Source organism: Bos indicus, chromosome 21 (assembly GCF_029378745.1).
Source record: "Bos indicus isolate NIAB-ARS_2022 breed Sahiwal x Tharparkar chromosome 21, NIAB-ARS_B.indTharparkar_mat_pri_1.0, whole genome shotgun sequence".
NCBI classification, from domain to species: Eukaryota; Metazoa; Chordata; class Mammalia; order Artiodactyla; family Bovidae; genus Bos; species Bos indicus.
The window spans coordinates 22,462,322-22,474,933 of record NC_091780.1 but is presented as its reverse complement, the minus strand read 5'-3'; the positions used below and the strand labels follow the sequence as shown (position 1 = coordinate 22,474,933).

Below are 12,612 nucleotides of genomic sequence, written 5' to 3'. Positions count from 1 at the left end.
GTTTTTTTTTTTTTTTCATTTAGGGTTAGAAGGTCTTTCATGCTTTATGATATATGGTAAAGTCAAGGTGGATGGGTGGATAGGTTGAACATGGTAATGTTTCACCAGGCTGAGCTTCTGAAGATTTGGTCCTGCTGCTAAGTTGCTTCAGTTGTGTCCGACTCTGTGTGACCCCATAGACGGCAGCCCACCAGGCTCCTCTGTCCCTGGGATTCTCCAGGCAAGAATACTGGAGTGGGTTGCCATTTCCTCCTCCAATGCATGAAAGTGAAAAGTGAAAGTGAAGTCGTTCAGTCATATTCCACTCTTAGCGACCCCATGGACTGCAGCCTACCAGGCTTCTCCGTCCATGGGATTTTCCAGGCAAGAGTACTGGAGTGGGGTGGGTTAATCCTGTTTGTCCAGAACTTTTCACTGAAGTATAGTTTAAATACCATAAAATTCTCTCATTTTCAGTGTATAACTCAGTGATTTTTAGTAAATTTACCAAATGGTGCAACCGTCACCATAGTCTACCACCCTGGTTAAGATGAGGGACCGTTTTGAAATTCAGACATTTAATTTTGGCACATGAACCTGGCATACTTCATGTCCAGTTCAGCAGAATGAAATGGTTAGTTCAGGGATGGGTCTGTATTAGGTATCGAGGAACACAGAGGTTAAACTAAGTTACTTAAGATGAAGAAAAAAAAAGTCCCTTCTACTTCTCACTTATTCCTATAGCTGTTCAGATTGGTTTAAATCATATTCAGAAGTTTCTTTTAAAACAGATACTATCAAGATTTCTCATTTTGCGTGTATGGCTTGGAAAGCTAGCCTTTGTCATGTCTTGCCTAGGTGACTGCCTGCCTTTCTTCAGTAGTTCTGCAGCCATTAATAGCCCCTCTTCCTAATCCATTGTGTTTGGAGTGATCTTGTAAATCAGACCTAATCACTTCCTTCCCTGTTTCAAATCCTTCAAAGTTTCTGTACAGTTTCTTCCTTTGGCTTGACATATTCCCCCCATCAAGACACACAGACACACACTCACACACATTAACGCATAAATGCCATTTTCTCTGGGAACCCAGCCCTAATTCCCCTCCCTTTTCATATGGTGAGGAATGCCTTTTTGAATAATCTACACTCCTTTTTCTCAGGACTGGGTTTTTGCCACACAGTGTTGAAATTATGAGGCTGTTTCCAAAGCTGAGACGGTGCTCATATGTGTTAGTGGCTCAGTACTTATCCTATTTATGAGGAAAGATGGCCTACTCGGAGGTTTTTCCTCAGTGAGTCATGCAGACATTTGGGGGGCGTTTGCTCTGCAAGCTGGGTGTGTACCCGCCGAGCCGCTCCTGGAGGAACCGAATCTCAGTGGTTTGGAGTAGTCAGTTCCGGCATTGGTGTGTTCCGCTTCTGTATTGCACAGAGCTGGGAAACCGCTCAAGTCATGTGCTGGGTGGAACTTGTTCAACTGGTTTCCTCTTCACAGACCCCTAATTCAGATTCCCACCTTGATTCTTCTCTCCGTATGCTCTCGGTCTGGGCTTGTTTCAAGGCTTACCACATGAGAGTCCTCCAAATAGTCATTTCTTTGTCTTGCTGAGTGGTGGGATGGGTAGGGCCACGTAGATGCTCCCTTTGACAGATGTTATCAGGGAACCCACGTGTTACTGGGTGTCAGGCTCTAGAAGCAGGTTTATTTCTGGGATTTGGCTGTCCCCTACACATGCACAAACATATAGCTACCAAAAGTTAGAGCCTTAGCGCTTATATGTGTTACCTCAGTTAATCCTCACAGCAGTTTTATGAGAATAGGTGCCATTCCTAATCCTGCTTTACAGACAGGAAGCTGAAGCTCAGAGAGGTATAGTTAGATAGATTGTTCTTGCTCATTATTTCCTTCCCTCTTTTCTCAAGGAAGAAGTGGGTATGTTCCTTTCCATAGATAACTGCCCCCCACCCCCCTCCGTGTTCTTCAGAATCTTCTTTACTTTTTGTTTCTTGTGTTTTTAGTCCCTCTTTCCTTGCAAGGTGCAAATAAATGCCTCTTCTTCAATTATTTAAAAAAAGAGAGGGAAATACATGCCCTCCCTGGCTGTGCCACCACTGCAGACTCAGTCGGTCGGTTCAGTCACTCAGTCATGTCTGACTCTTTGCAACCCCAACTTTTTGTTTTTCTCTCTTCTTTCTTTATTTCTGGCTGTGCTGGGTCTTCGTTGCTGCTCTTGGGGGCTGCTCTTCGTTGCAGCGCGCAGACTTCTCATCTCAGTGGCTTCTCTTGTGGTGGAGCACGGGCTCTGGGGCCCTAGCAGGTTTCAGTAGTTGGGGCACAAGGGCTTAGTTGCTCCACAGTATGTGAGATCTTCCTGGACCAGGGATCGGACCGGTGTCCCCTGCATTGGAAGGTAGATTCTTAACCACTGGACCACCAGGGAAGTCCTAACCCTTTCTTTATTCCCCTGGTTTTTCTTCTTCCCTTTTTAGATTTCTTGAGAAAGAACTCTACACTTGCTGTCTCTGGTTCTCCACCTCTAGTGCCGTTTCTGGAGATAGTATCTGATCCTGTCTCACCACTCCACTGAGACGCCCCCTGTTGGGGTCCCAGATGACCTTCTTTCTTATTTGCCAGGTCCTTTTCTTCTTGCCACCCATCTCTGTGCAGCATTTGAAGTTGGTGACCTCCCCAGTTTCCTAAAATGTTTTCTTCCTTGACTGCCATCATGTGATTCTCTCATAGTTCTCATTTTACCATGGTAACTGTTCTTTCTCTGTAATATTCGCCTCTTAAGTGTCAGCGTTTTCCAAGGCACAGTCCTGGAACTTGAAAACAGTCTTTCTCTAGGGAGCTCATCCACTCCCGAGGTGCCACTTTTCAAATCTGGGTCTCCAACCTGGTCTTTCTCTTGAGTTTTTCAGACTTGTACTTCCATCACGTCTCTGCCTGGGTGTCTCATGGACCGCTCCAGTTGAACATGTTTCAGACATGAGCTTTTCATTCTGGCCTGCTTCCCCAGGGGTCCCCAGCCTTGTTTAATGGCATGGTCTTTTATTTAGCCATCCATTCCACGAGTCACCAAATCATCTCTTAAAAATAAAACAACCTTGTTCCTTTTACAGAAGTTTTTGCAAGTTTGCTATAGATGGTACACGTTGCCAGTGGGACAGTGTGAGAATGTGAAGTTTCCCTACATACTAGGCAATAATAAGTTACTATTCTTTTTTATTTTTGCCATTCTGATAGCTGAAAATGGTTTTATTGTTACTTTAATTTGAATTCCTTTGATCAGTAGTGAGATTAAGATTTTTTCCCCCATAATTGCTGGTTATTTGTATTCTTTTCTGAATTGCCTGTTTGTGTTTCTAGAGCATTTTCCTAGGGAAATATTTGTCATTTTATTTATTTAAAGCATATATGTGTGTGTGTGTGTGTGTGTGTGTGCGTGTGTGTGCATCTAAAAATTATGTGAGAGGGGACTTCCTAGGCGGTCCAGTGGTTAGGGCTCCATGCTTCCACGGTGGAGGGTGGGACTCAGGTTCAGTCCCTCATCAGGGAACGAAGATCCCGCATGCCATGTGGCCAAAAAATAAAAATAAAGATTATGGGAGATTATTAGCTCCTTGTTATGGGTTGCAGATTTCTCCTCCGGCTTCTTTCAAATTTTAATTTTTTAAAATTGCTTTGTAGAAGTTTAACTGATTAGCCAGTTTATTTCTCGCTTTTAAAAAATGATTTCTGTATCCACAGTCTTGTTTGGAAAGGCCTTTCTCATTTCAAGGTTATATGACCATTCATTTATTTATTTTTAAATGTTTTTAATTTGTAATGTTAATTTTAAAAATTAAAAAAATTTTAACATTAATTTTTAAATGTTTTTAAATCTCTAATCCACTTGATTTTTAATGTAAGGTCAGGAGCTTTTTTTTTCCCCCCCATTTGTCTTGTAAACCTTCATCTTTCTCAGTGTCCTTCTAACCCCTACTCCCAGCCATATAACAGATCTTCAGATGGGGTCAGTTCTTTCTCTGAAATTACTCATCATTTTTCTGTTTCCGCCATTGCCCTAACTGAAGACCTTACTGCCTCTCCCCTGGATTCTTGCGCAGGGGCCATGCTAATCTTCTCTGTATCGTTCCAATTTTAGTATATGTGCTGCCGAAGCGAGCCCTCCCCTGGATTCTTGAAGTAGTTGCCTAATATTTCTCTGTTGACTCTGTCTTCTGTGCTGTTGTCCTGGTTACCATGCTGAATGTCAGATCTGACCAAGCTGCTCTTCTGCTCACAAAGTTTTGTGGTTTCCATTGCCTGCAGATTAAAATCCTGATGTTCCAGCTACATCTCCACGTACTCCTCTACCACAAGGATTTGTCATTCCTTAAATATGCCATTTGTTTTCAGTCCTTTTTGTTCTTTTTTTGTGCTGTCTCCTTTATCTTCAGTGTCTGTTTTTCCCGTTTTCACCTCTCTACATACAATTTATCTTAAAAAGCCTAGTGCAAATATCATCTCCTATTGTAGCCAGCAGTGTAAGCATCTTTCTTCTCAGAGGGTGGTCTCCAGGTATCCAGCACTTTTTTATGCCACTGCAAGGTTGCACAGAGTGATCCATTAGAAATTTTTCCTAAATGGGTACGTGACTGTCAGAGTACATTTTAAAAATACGTATAAATCAAAGTTTTACCAAAATAGGGTAAATATGAAATTATATCAAGACTATTTATAAGAATTATTATGCCATTATAGTAAAGATGGGCTTTTATATAAGCACGTATTTTTCACAGTAGGGGTGTCAACTTCAGTGTTTAATAGGTCTCCTTTTTGGTACTTGATGGAATAAGGGTTGTTAATGAGGGCCATGCCCTGTGGTTTAGGATGCTTTAAGAAGCATCAGAACTTGAGCATTAAGAACTTGAGTATTAAGTAGATGATAACTATTATTATTTTCAAAGGAGGCAATATATTGCAGCAGTTGAGTTTGAGCTTTAGAATCATACCAGCTTGGGTTTAATTGTGAGCTCAGCCACTTACTAGACAAGTAATCTTGGATAAGTTACTTTACTTTGAGGAGCCCATGTTTTTTTTGTTTTTTTGTTTTTTAAATCAGTAAAGTAAGAATAATAATACCATTTACCGTAAGAGGTTTTGCAAGGATCAACTGAGATAATACATGTGAAGTAGTTAGCTTAATGTCTGCCAAAATTGAAAAATAGTGTTAGAGATTTTTTTTTTTTAGCATTATTTGTAGAAAACGAACCATTTAAACGTTACTTTTCCTGTTTAATGGTTGTGTTTCAGGTAATGTCACTTAATTTTTTCTTTTTTTTTTTTTAGTAATTTTCATTTGAGTTAGATTTGTTAAAGCTGTTGTAGGGTTAAACTTGAGGAGAAAATGTTCAAAGTTTATATCCCTTTTTGTGGGAGGAAGGACTAACACCTCTGTTCTCCATTTCCTTACTGTGGAGAGTTTTGTCGCTGAGGCCTGTCTGTGGCCCTGGGGAGACACCTCATCACAGACAAGAGTGTGCCGGTGTCACTTGTTGGTATAATATTCTCAGAACTTTTTTTTTTTAAAGTGACTTATTTTTTAAAACATTGGTACTTGAAGAAAAATTTTAAAAGCCTATATTGTTGCCAAAGAGATTTTCTAAAACACAGATCTGATCAGGTCACTTCTGAGTTAAAATCCTCCAGTGTCCCTTGTGCCGGATGGAGAGGTTTCTTAGCTGATAAACAGGCCTTGCACCATCCAAGCTGCTCTTTTTTCTCATCGTTACCTCCTACTTTCCCTTCCAGCAACGTCAGTGCTGAACTGTTCTGTAACCCACTGTGTTTTCTCAGCCCTCCCTTCCTTTGTACATGGTATGTATTCTACCTGGAGGCCTTCTCTGCTTTGGCCATTTGGTTGACTCCTCACCATTCTTCAAAATCCACTAGTATTTATAGATAATGTGAAGCTGGGAGAGAAGTTAGTATTTCGGGCCACAGAATTAGGATCTGCAAATATGTTGACATTCAGGACAATGGGCTGAATCAAGCTGAAAGAAATGTACTAGAGATGAGTGCAAATAAGAATCTAATATACGGAACTGCAGAGATCAGGTTTAGCAGCAGTGTATTTGGGGGAAACCATACTAAGAAACTCTGTTGATTAGAAAAGTGTTATACAATAATTTAATCAAGGCTTTATCTGTGGTTTTGGTCTGTTCAGAATGAAGAAGTGATGTTCCAGTTCCATTTCAGGCCAGTCAGACCACACCTGGAACATAAGTGTTCAGAGATGAATGAGGAAGACTCGAGGGGCAGGGAGTCACATCTCAGACTCCTGGTAGCACCAGCTGATGCTCTGAGTGCTGACTTTATGCAGGCACTGTTCTTAACGCTTTGTGTGGTAATCTCTTTTAACCCTCACGGTTGTCCTGTGAGGTAGGTGCTGTTCTCTTTTCTTGAGGCATACGTGAAGGAACTGGAATCGTCTTACTGACAGAAGTGTCAGCATGTGACTCATCATATGAGAGGAAAGGAGGAAAAGCACATATGTTTTAAAAATATTGGCCAAGCCCTGTGCTTAAGCCCTGCATTTCATATGTAATCTCATTTAAGCCTCAACAATAGACCTATCCGGAAAGTATTGTTATTCCCTTTTAACAAATGAAGAAATTGGGTAAGTGACTCACACTCTTGATAAGTAACAGAGACAGGATATCTGGAGAAGGAAATGGCAATCCACTCCAGTACTATTGCCTGGAAAATCCCATGGACAGAGGAGCCTGGTAGGCTACAGTCCATGGGGTCGCAAAGAGTCGGACACGACTGAGCAATCTTCACCGTATCCTGCCTGAGGACAGTGTTATCTTAAAATGTAAATTATGGGAGTAGGTCTTATGAGGTCTTTACAACCTCCAGACATTCTTTGGATTATATAACTTCATTGTTAACACTAGCAAGCGGGTACTCTTTCTGCCCCCTTCTGATGCCTATGTCAGAAGCTTTCTCTATCTCCTTTATACTTTAATAAAACTTTATTACACACACACACACACACACACAAAAACAGAGACAAGATATAAATCCAGATCTTTAAAAGTCCCCAGCCATTTCTGGACACATTATATTTTAATTCCATATGTTGTCTTGCTCCATGAGGCAGTTTAGGGTACTCATGGGGAGCTGATGCTGGCTTAATAAAAAGCTTTTTGGCTACTAGAATCCTGAGATGAAACGGGTTAATAATTTAAATGTGTGATTTCACGTCAGCATCAGTGATCAGGGGTCAGCCTGGATGCTCATATACTTCAGCTTACTCAGTCCCGTCCAACTCTTTGCGACCCCGTGGACTGTATCCCGTAAAGCTTCTTTATCCATGGGATTCCCCAGGGAAGAATACTGGAGTAGGATTTTCTAATCCAGGAGATCTTCTCAACCTGGGGATTGAACCCCCCTCTCTTGTGCCCCTTAACTTGCAGGTGGATTCTTTACCACTGAGCCACCACAGAGTCAGTTTACAGCATGATTTGACCAAGATGTTTTGGGAGTATTCAGGCGTTAAAGTGAGGGAGGGAGTGGGAGGTGAGAGGGGAGTGGAGGAGTTAGGTAGACTGGAAGGGTTTTAATGAGCCTTCCAACCGTGAAATTCTATGAATAGTAAGATAATTTTCAACATGAGAGTTGGTAACATGAGAATTGTGTTGGCCAATGACTTTTCTTTTGTGCATATATTTTATTTATTCATTCAGTTAGTTTTTGTTTTTCTGGCCTCACTGCACGGTGTGTGGGATCATAGTTTCCCAGCAGGAATCCACCCTGTGCCCCTTGCATTGAAAGCGTGTAGTCTTAACTGCTGGACTGCCAAGGAAGTCCCAAACTTATTTTATTTTATTTAGATTTCAGCTTTATTTAGGTACAAGTAGCATATAAAATTGTAGGACTTTGAAAGCAAGCACATTGTGATGATGTGATGTATGTATATATTGTGGAAGGATTTCCTCTGTCTAGTTAACATATCCATCACCTCACATGTTTATCTTTTTTCTTTCTTTTTTGGTGAGAACATTTACAGTTCTGCTGTCTTTCAGTTATACTATACAGTGTTATCAAGTATAGTCACTGTGTTTTATGTTAGCTCCCCCCTATTCATCTTACAGGTGTGCCTTTGCATCCTTTTACCAATCTCTCCCTATTTTCTCCAGGCCCTACCTCCTGGCAAGCACTAAAAGTTTGACTTTATTTATTTATTTTATCAGATTCCACATATGATTGATACCATACAGTATTTTCCCCCCCTTTGGTTTATTCTACTTAGCATACTGCCCTCAAGATCCGTCCATGTTGTCACAAGTGGCAGGATTTCCTTCATTTTCATGGCTGAATAATATTTCTTTGTATGTATATGCATACCTGATGCTGGGAAAGATTGAAGGCAGGAGGAGAAGGGGACGACTGAGGACGAGATGGTTGGATAGCGTCACCAACTCAATGGACATGAGTTTGAGCAAACTTTGGGAGATGGTGAAGGACAGGGAAGCCTGGTGTGCTGCAGTCCATGGGGGTCACAAAGAGTCAGATACAGGCGACTGAACGCAACAACAACAGTGCATATATCATAACCTCTTTACCCATTCGTTCATGCGTGGGTCCTTGGGTTGTTTCCATATCTTGGCTGTTGTGAATAGTGTTGTGATGATTGTGAGAGTGCAAATATATTTTTGATGTCCTGTCTTCATTTCCTTTGGACATATAGTCATCCCTCTGTATCCGCAGGTTCAGCATCTATGGATTCAGTCAACTGTGGATTGAAAATATCCAGGGAAAAAGTAATTCTGAAAAGTTTCAAAAAGCAAAACTTGAATTTGCTGTTTGGCAGCAATTATTTACATAGCATTTACATTGTATTTACAACAACTTACATAGCATTTACAATGTATCAGGTATTAGAAGTAATCTACAGATGATTTAAAGTATATGGGGAGGGTGTGCTTAGGTTGTATGCAAATACTACACCATTTTATATACAGGAGTTGAGCATCCTTGGATTTGGGGTCTTATCCGAGTCCAAGATTTGGGTCCTGAAACCACCCTGTTAATACCCAGGGACGTCTGTATACCCAGCAGTGGGACTGCTGTATGAAAGGCAGTTCTGTTCTTAATTTTTTGAGGAATGTCCATATTGCCTCCATAGTGGCCGCACCAATTTATATTCCCACTGTTGACTGGAAAAAAAAAGTGCAGTCTGAAAGTTGAGAATATGTTTTATTCGGCTGACTTAAACCCGAGAGACAGCCTCTCAGATAGCTCGGAAGGACTGTTTCAAAGAGGTAAGGGAGGAGCCGGGAAAAAATGAGAGTTTTTTGGGAAAAAAAGCCCAAAATGCTCAGGTAGTCGGAACATCGTAAGATTACTGCTATCAACAACACCACCACCACCCAGACATCTCAAGTTAACAAATTTAGTGCTTTTCTACATATGGGAAGATGCAGGAGTCTGAGCTTATTGAAATTATTCCTTTTTTTTTTTTTTTGGAGGTACACTGTGCACCTTGTGGGATCTTAGTTCCCCAACCAGAAATCGAACCTGTGGTCCCCTGCATTGGAATCACAGCCTTGTCTAACTCAATGAAACTAAGCCATGCCGTATGGGGCCACCCAAGATGGACGGGTCATGGTGGAGAGATCTGACAGAATGTGGTCCACTGGAGAAGGGAATGGCAACCCACTTTAGTATTCTTGCCTTGAGAACCCCATGAACAGTATGAAAAGGCAAAAAGATAGGACACTGAAAGAGGAACTCCGCAGGTCAGCAGGTGCCCAATATGCTACTGGAAATTAATGGAGAAATAACTCCAGAAACAATGAAGCTGCTGCTGCTGCTGCTGCTAAGTCACTTCAGTCGTGTCCGACTCTGTGTGACCCCATAGACGGAAGCCCACCAGGCTCTCCCGTCCCTGGGATTCTCCAGGCAAGAACACTGGAGTGGGTTGCCATTTCCTTCTCCAATGAATGAAAGTGAAAAGTGAAAGTGAAGTCACTCAGTCGTGTCTGACTCTTCATGACCCCATGAACTGTAGCCTACCAGGCTCCTCCATCCACGTCATTTTCCAGGCAAGAGTACTGGAGTGGGGTGCCATCGCCTTCTCCGGAAGCAATGAAGAGACGGAGCCAAAATAAAAACAACACCCAGTTGTGAATGGGACTGGTGATAGAAGCAAGATTCAATGGTGTAAAGAGCAATATTGCATAGGAACCTGGAATGGTAGGTCCATGAATCAAGGCAAATTGGAAGGGGTCAAATAGGAGATGACAAGAGAGAACATCGACATTCTAGAAATCAGTGAACTAAAATGGACTGGAATGGGAGAATTTAACTCAGATGACCATTATATCTACTACTGTGGGCAGGAATCCTTTAGAAGAAATGGAGTAGCCATCATAGTCAACAAAAGAATCCGAAATGCAGTACTTGGATGCAATCTCAAAAACGACAGAATGATCTCTGTTCGTTTCCAAGGCAAACCATTCAATATCACGGTACTCTAAGCCTATGCCCCAACCAGTAATGCTGAAGAAGCTGAAGTTGAACAGTTCTATGAAGACCTACAAGACCTTCTAGAACTAACACTCCCAAAAGATGTCCTTTTCATTATAGGGGACTGGAATGCAAAAGTAGGAAGTCAAGAAACACCTGGAGTAACAGGCAAATTTGGCCTTGGAGTACAGAATGAAGCAAGGCAAAGGCTAATAGAGTTTTGCCAACAGAACACACTGGTCATAGCAAACCCCCACTTCCAACAGCACAAGAGAAGACTCTACACATGGACATCACCAGATGGTCGACGTCGAAATCAGATTGATTATATTCTTTGCAGCCAAAGATGGAGAAGCTCTATACGGTCAGCAAAAACAAGACCGGGAGCTGACTGTGGCTCAGATTCATGAACTCCTTATTGCCAAATTCAGACTGAAATTGAAGAAAGTAGGGAAAACCACTAGACCTTTCAGGTATGACCTAAATCAAATCCCTTATGACTATACAGTGGAAGTGAGAAATAGATTTAAGGGACTAGATCTGATAGACAGAGTACCTGATGAACTATGGATGGAGGTTCGTGACATTGTACAGGAGACAGGAATCAATACCATCCCCAAGAAAAATGCAAAAAAGCAAAATGGCTGTCTGAAGAGGCCTTACAAATAGCTGTGAAAAGACGGGAAGTGAAAAGCAAAGGAGAAAAGGAAAGATATACCCATTTGAATGCAGAGTTCCAAAGAATAGCAAGGAGAGATAAGAAAGCCTTCCTCAGCAATCGATGCAAAGAAATAGAGGAAAACAACAGAATGGGAAAGACTAGAGATCTCTTCAAGAAAATTAGAGATACCAAGGGAACATTTATGCAAAGATGGGCTCAATAAAGGACAGAAAAGGCAGAAGATATTAAGAAGAGGTGGCAAGAATACACAGAAGAACTGTGTAAAAAAGATCTTCACGACCCAGATAATCACAATGGTGTGATCACTGACCTAGAGCCAGACATCCTGGAATGTGAAGTCAAGTGGGCCTTAGAAAGCATCACTACGAACAAAGCTAGTGGAGGTGATGGAATTCCAGTTGAGCTATTTTAGATCCTGAAAGATGATGCTGTGAAAGTGCTGCACTCAGTATGCCAGCAAATTTGGAAAACTCAGCAGTGGCCACAGGACTGGAAAAGGTCAGTTTTCATTCCAATCCCAAAGAAAGGCAATGCCAAAGAATGCTCAAACTACCACACAATTGCACTCATCTCACACGCATTGTAATGTTTAAAATTCTCCAAACCAGGCTTCAGCAGTACGTGAACTGTGAACTTCCAGATGTTCAAGCTGGTTTTAGAAAAGGCAGAGGAACCAGACATTAAATTGCCAACATTTGATGGATCATCAAAAAAGCAAGAGAGTTCCATAAAACATCTATTTCTGCTTTATTGACTATGCCAAAGCCTTTGACTTTGTGGATCACAATAAACTGTGGAAAATTCTGAGAGATGGGCATACCAGACCACCTGACCTGCCTCTTGAGAAACCTGTATGCAGGTCAGGAAGCAACAGTTAGAACTGGACATGGAACAACAGACTAGTTCCAAATAGGAAAAGGAGTACTTCAAGGCTGTATATTGTCACCCTGCTTATTTAACTTATATGCCGAATACATCATGAGAAATGCTGGGCTGGAGGAAGCACAAGCTGGAATCAAGATTGCCGGGAAAAATATCAAGAACCTCAGATATGCAGATGACACCACTCTTATGGCAGAAAGTGAAGATGAACTGAAGAGCCTCTTGATGAAAGTGAAGGACGAGAGTGAAAAAGTTCTCTTAAAGCTCAGCATTCAGAAAACTAAGATCACGGCATCTGGTCCCATCACTTCATGGCAGATAGATGGGAAAACGGTGGAAACGGTGGCTTACTTTATTTTTCTGGGCTCCAAAATCACTGCAGATGGTGATTGCAGCCATGAAATTAAAAGACGCTTACTCCTTGGAAGGAAAGTTATGACCAACCTAGACAGCATTTTGAAAAGCAGAGACATTACTTTGCCAACAAAGGTCCATCTAGTCAAGGCTATGGTTTTTCCAGTGGTCATGTACAGATGTGAGAGTTAGA

The 12,612-nt window shown here is 41.6% G+C and overlaps 1 protein-coding gene and 1 pseudogene across 1 annotated transcript in view; one reads left to right on the top strand and one right to left on the bottom strand.

Moving 5' to 3' along the window:
* The window catches only part of IQGAP1 (IQ motif containing GTPase activating protein 1), a 107,062-nt gene that overhangs the window by 22,340 nt on the left and 72,110 nt on the right, over positions 1–12,612 (top strand). The gene's annotated exons all lie outside the window — the stretch shown is intronic.
* Positions 4,054–4,151, bottom strand: LOC139178383 (U6 spliceosomal RNA; annotated as a pseudogene).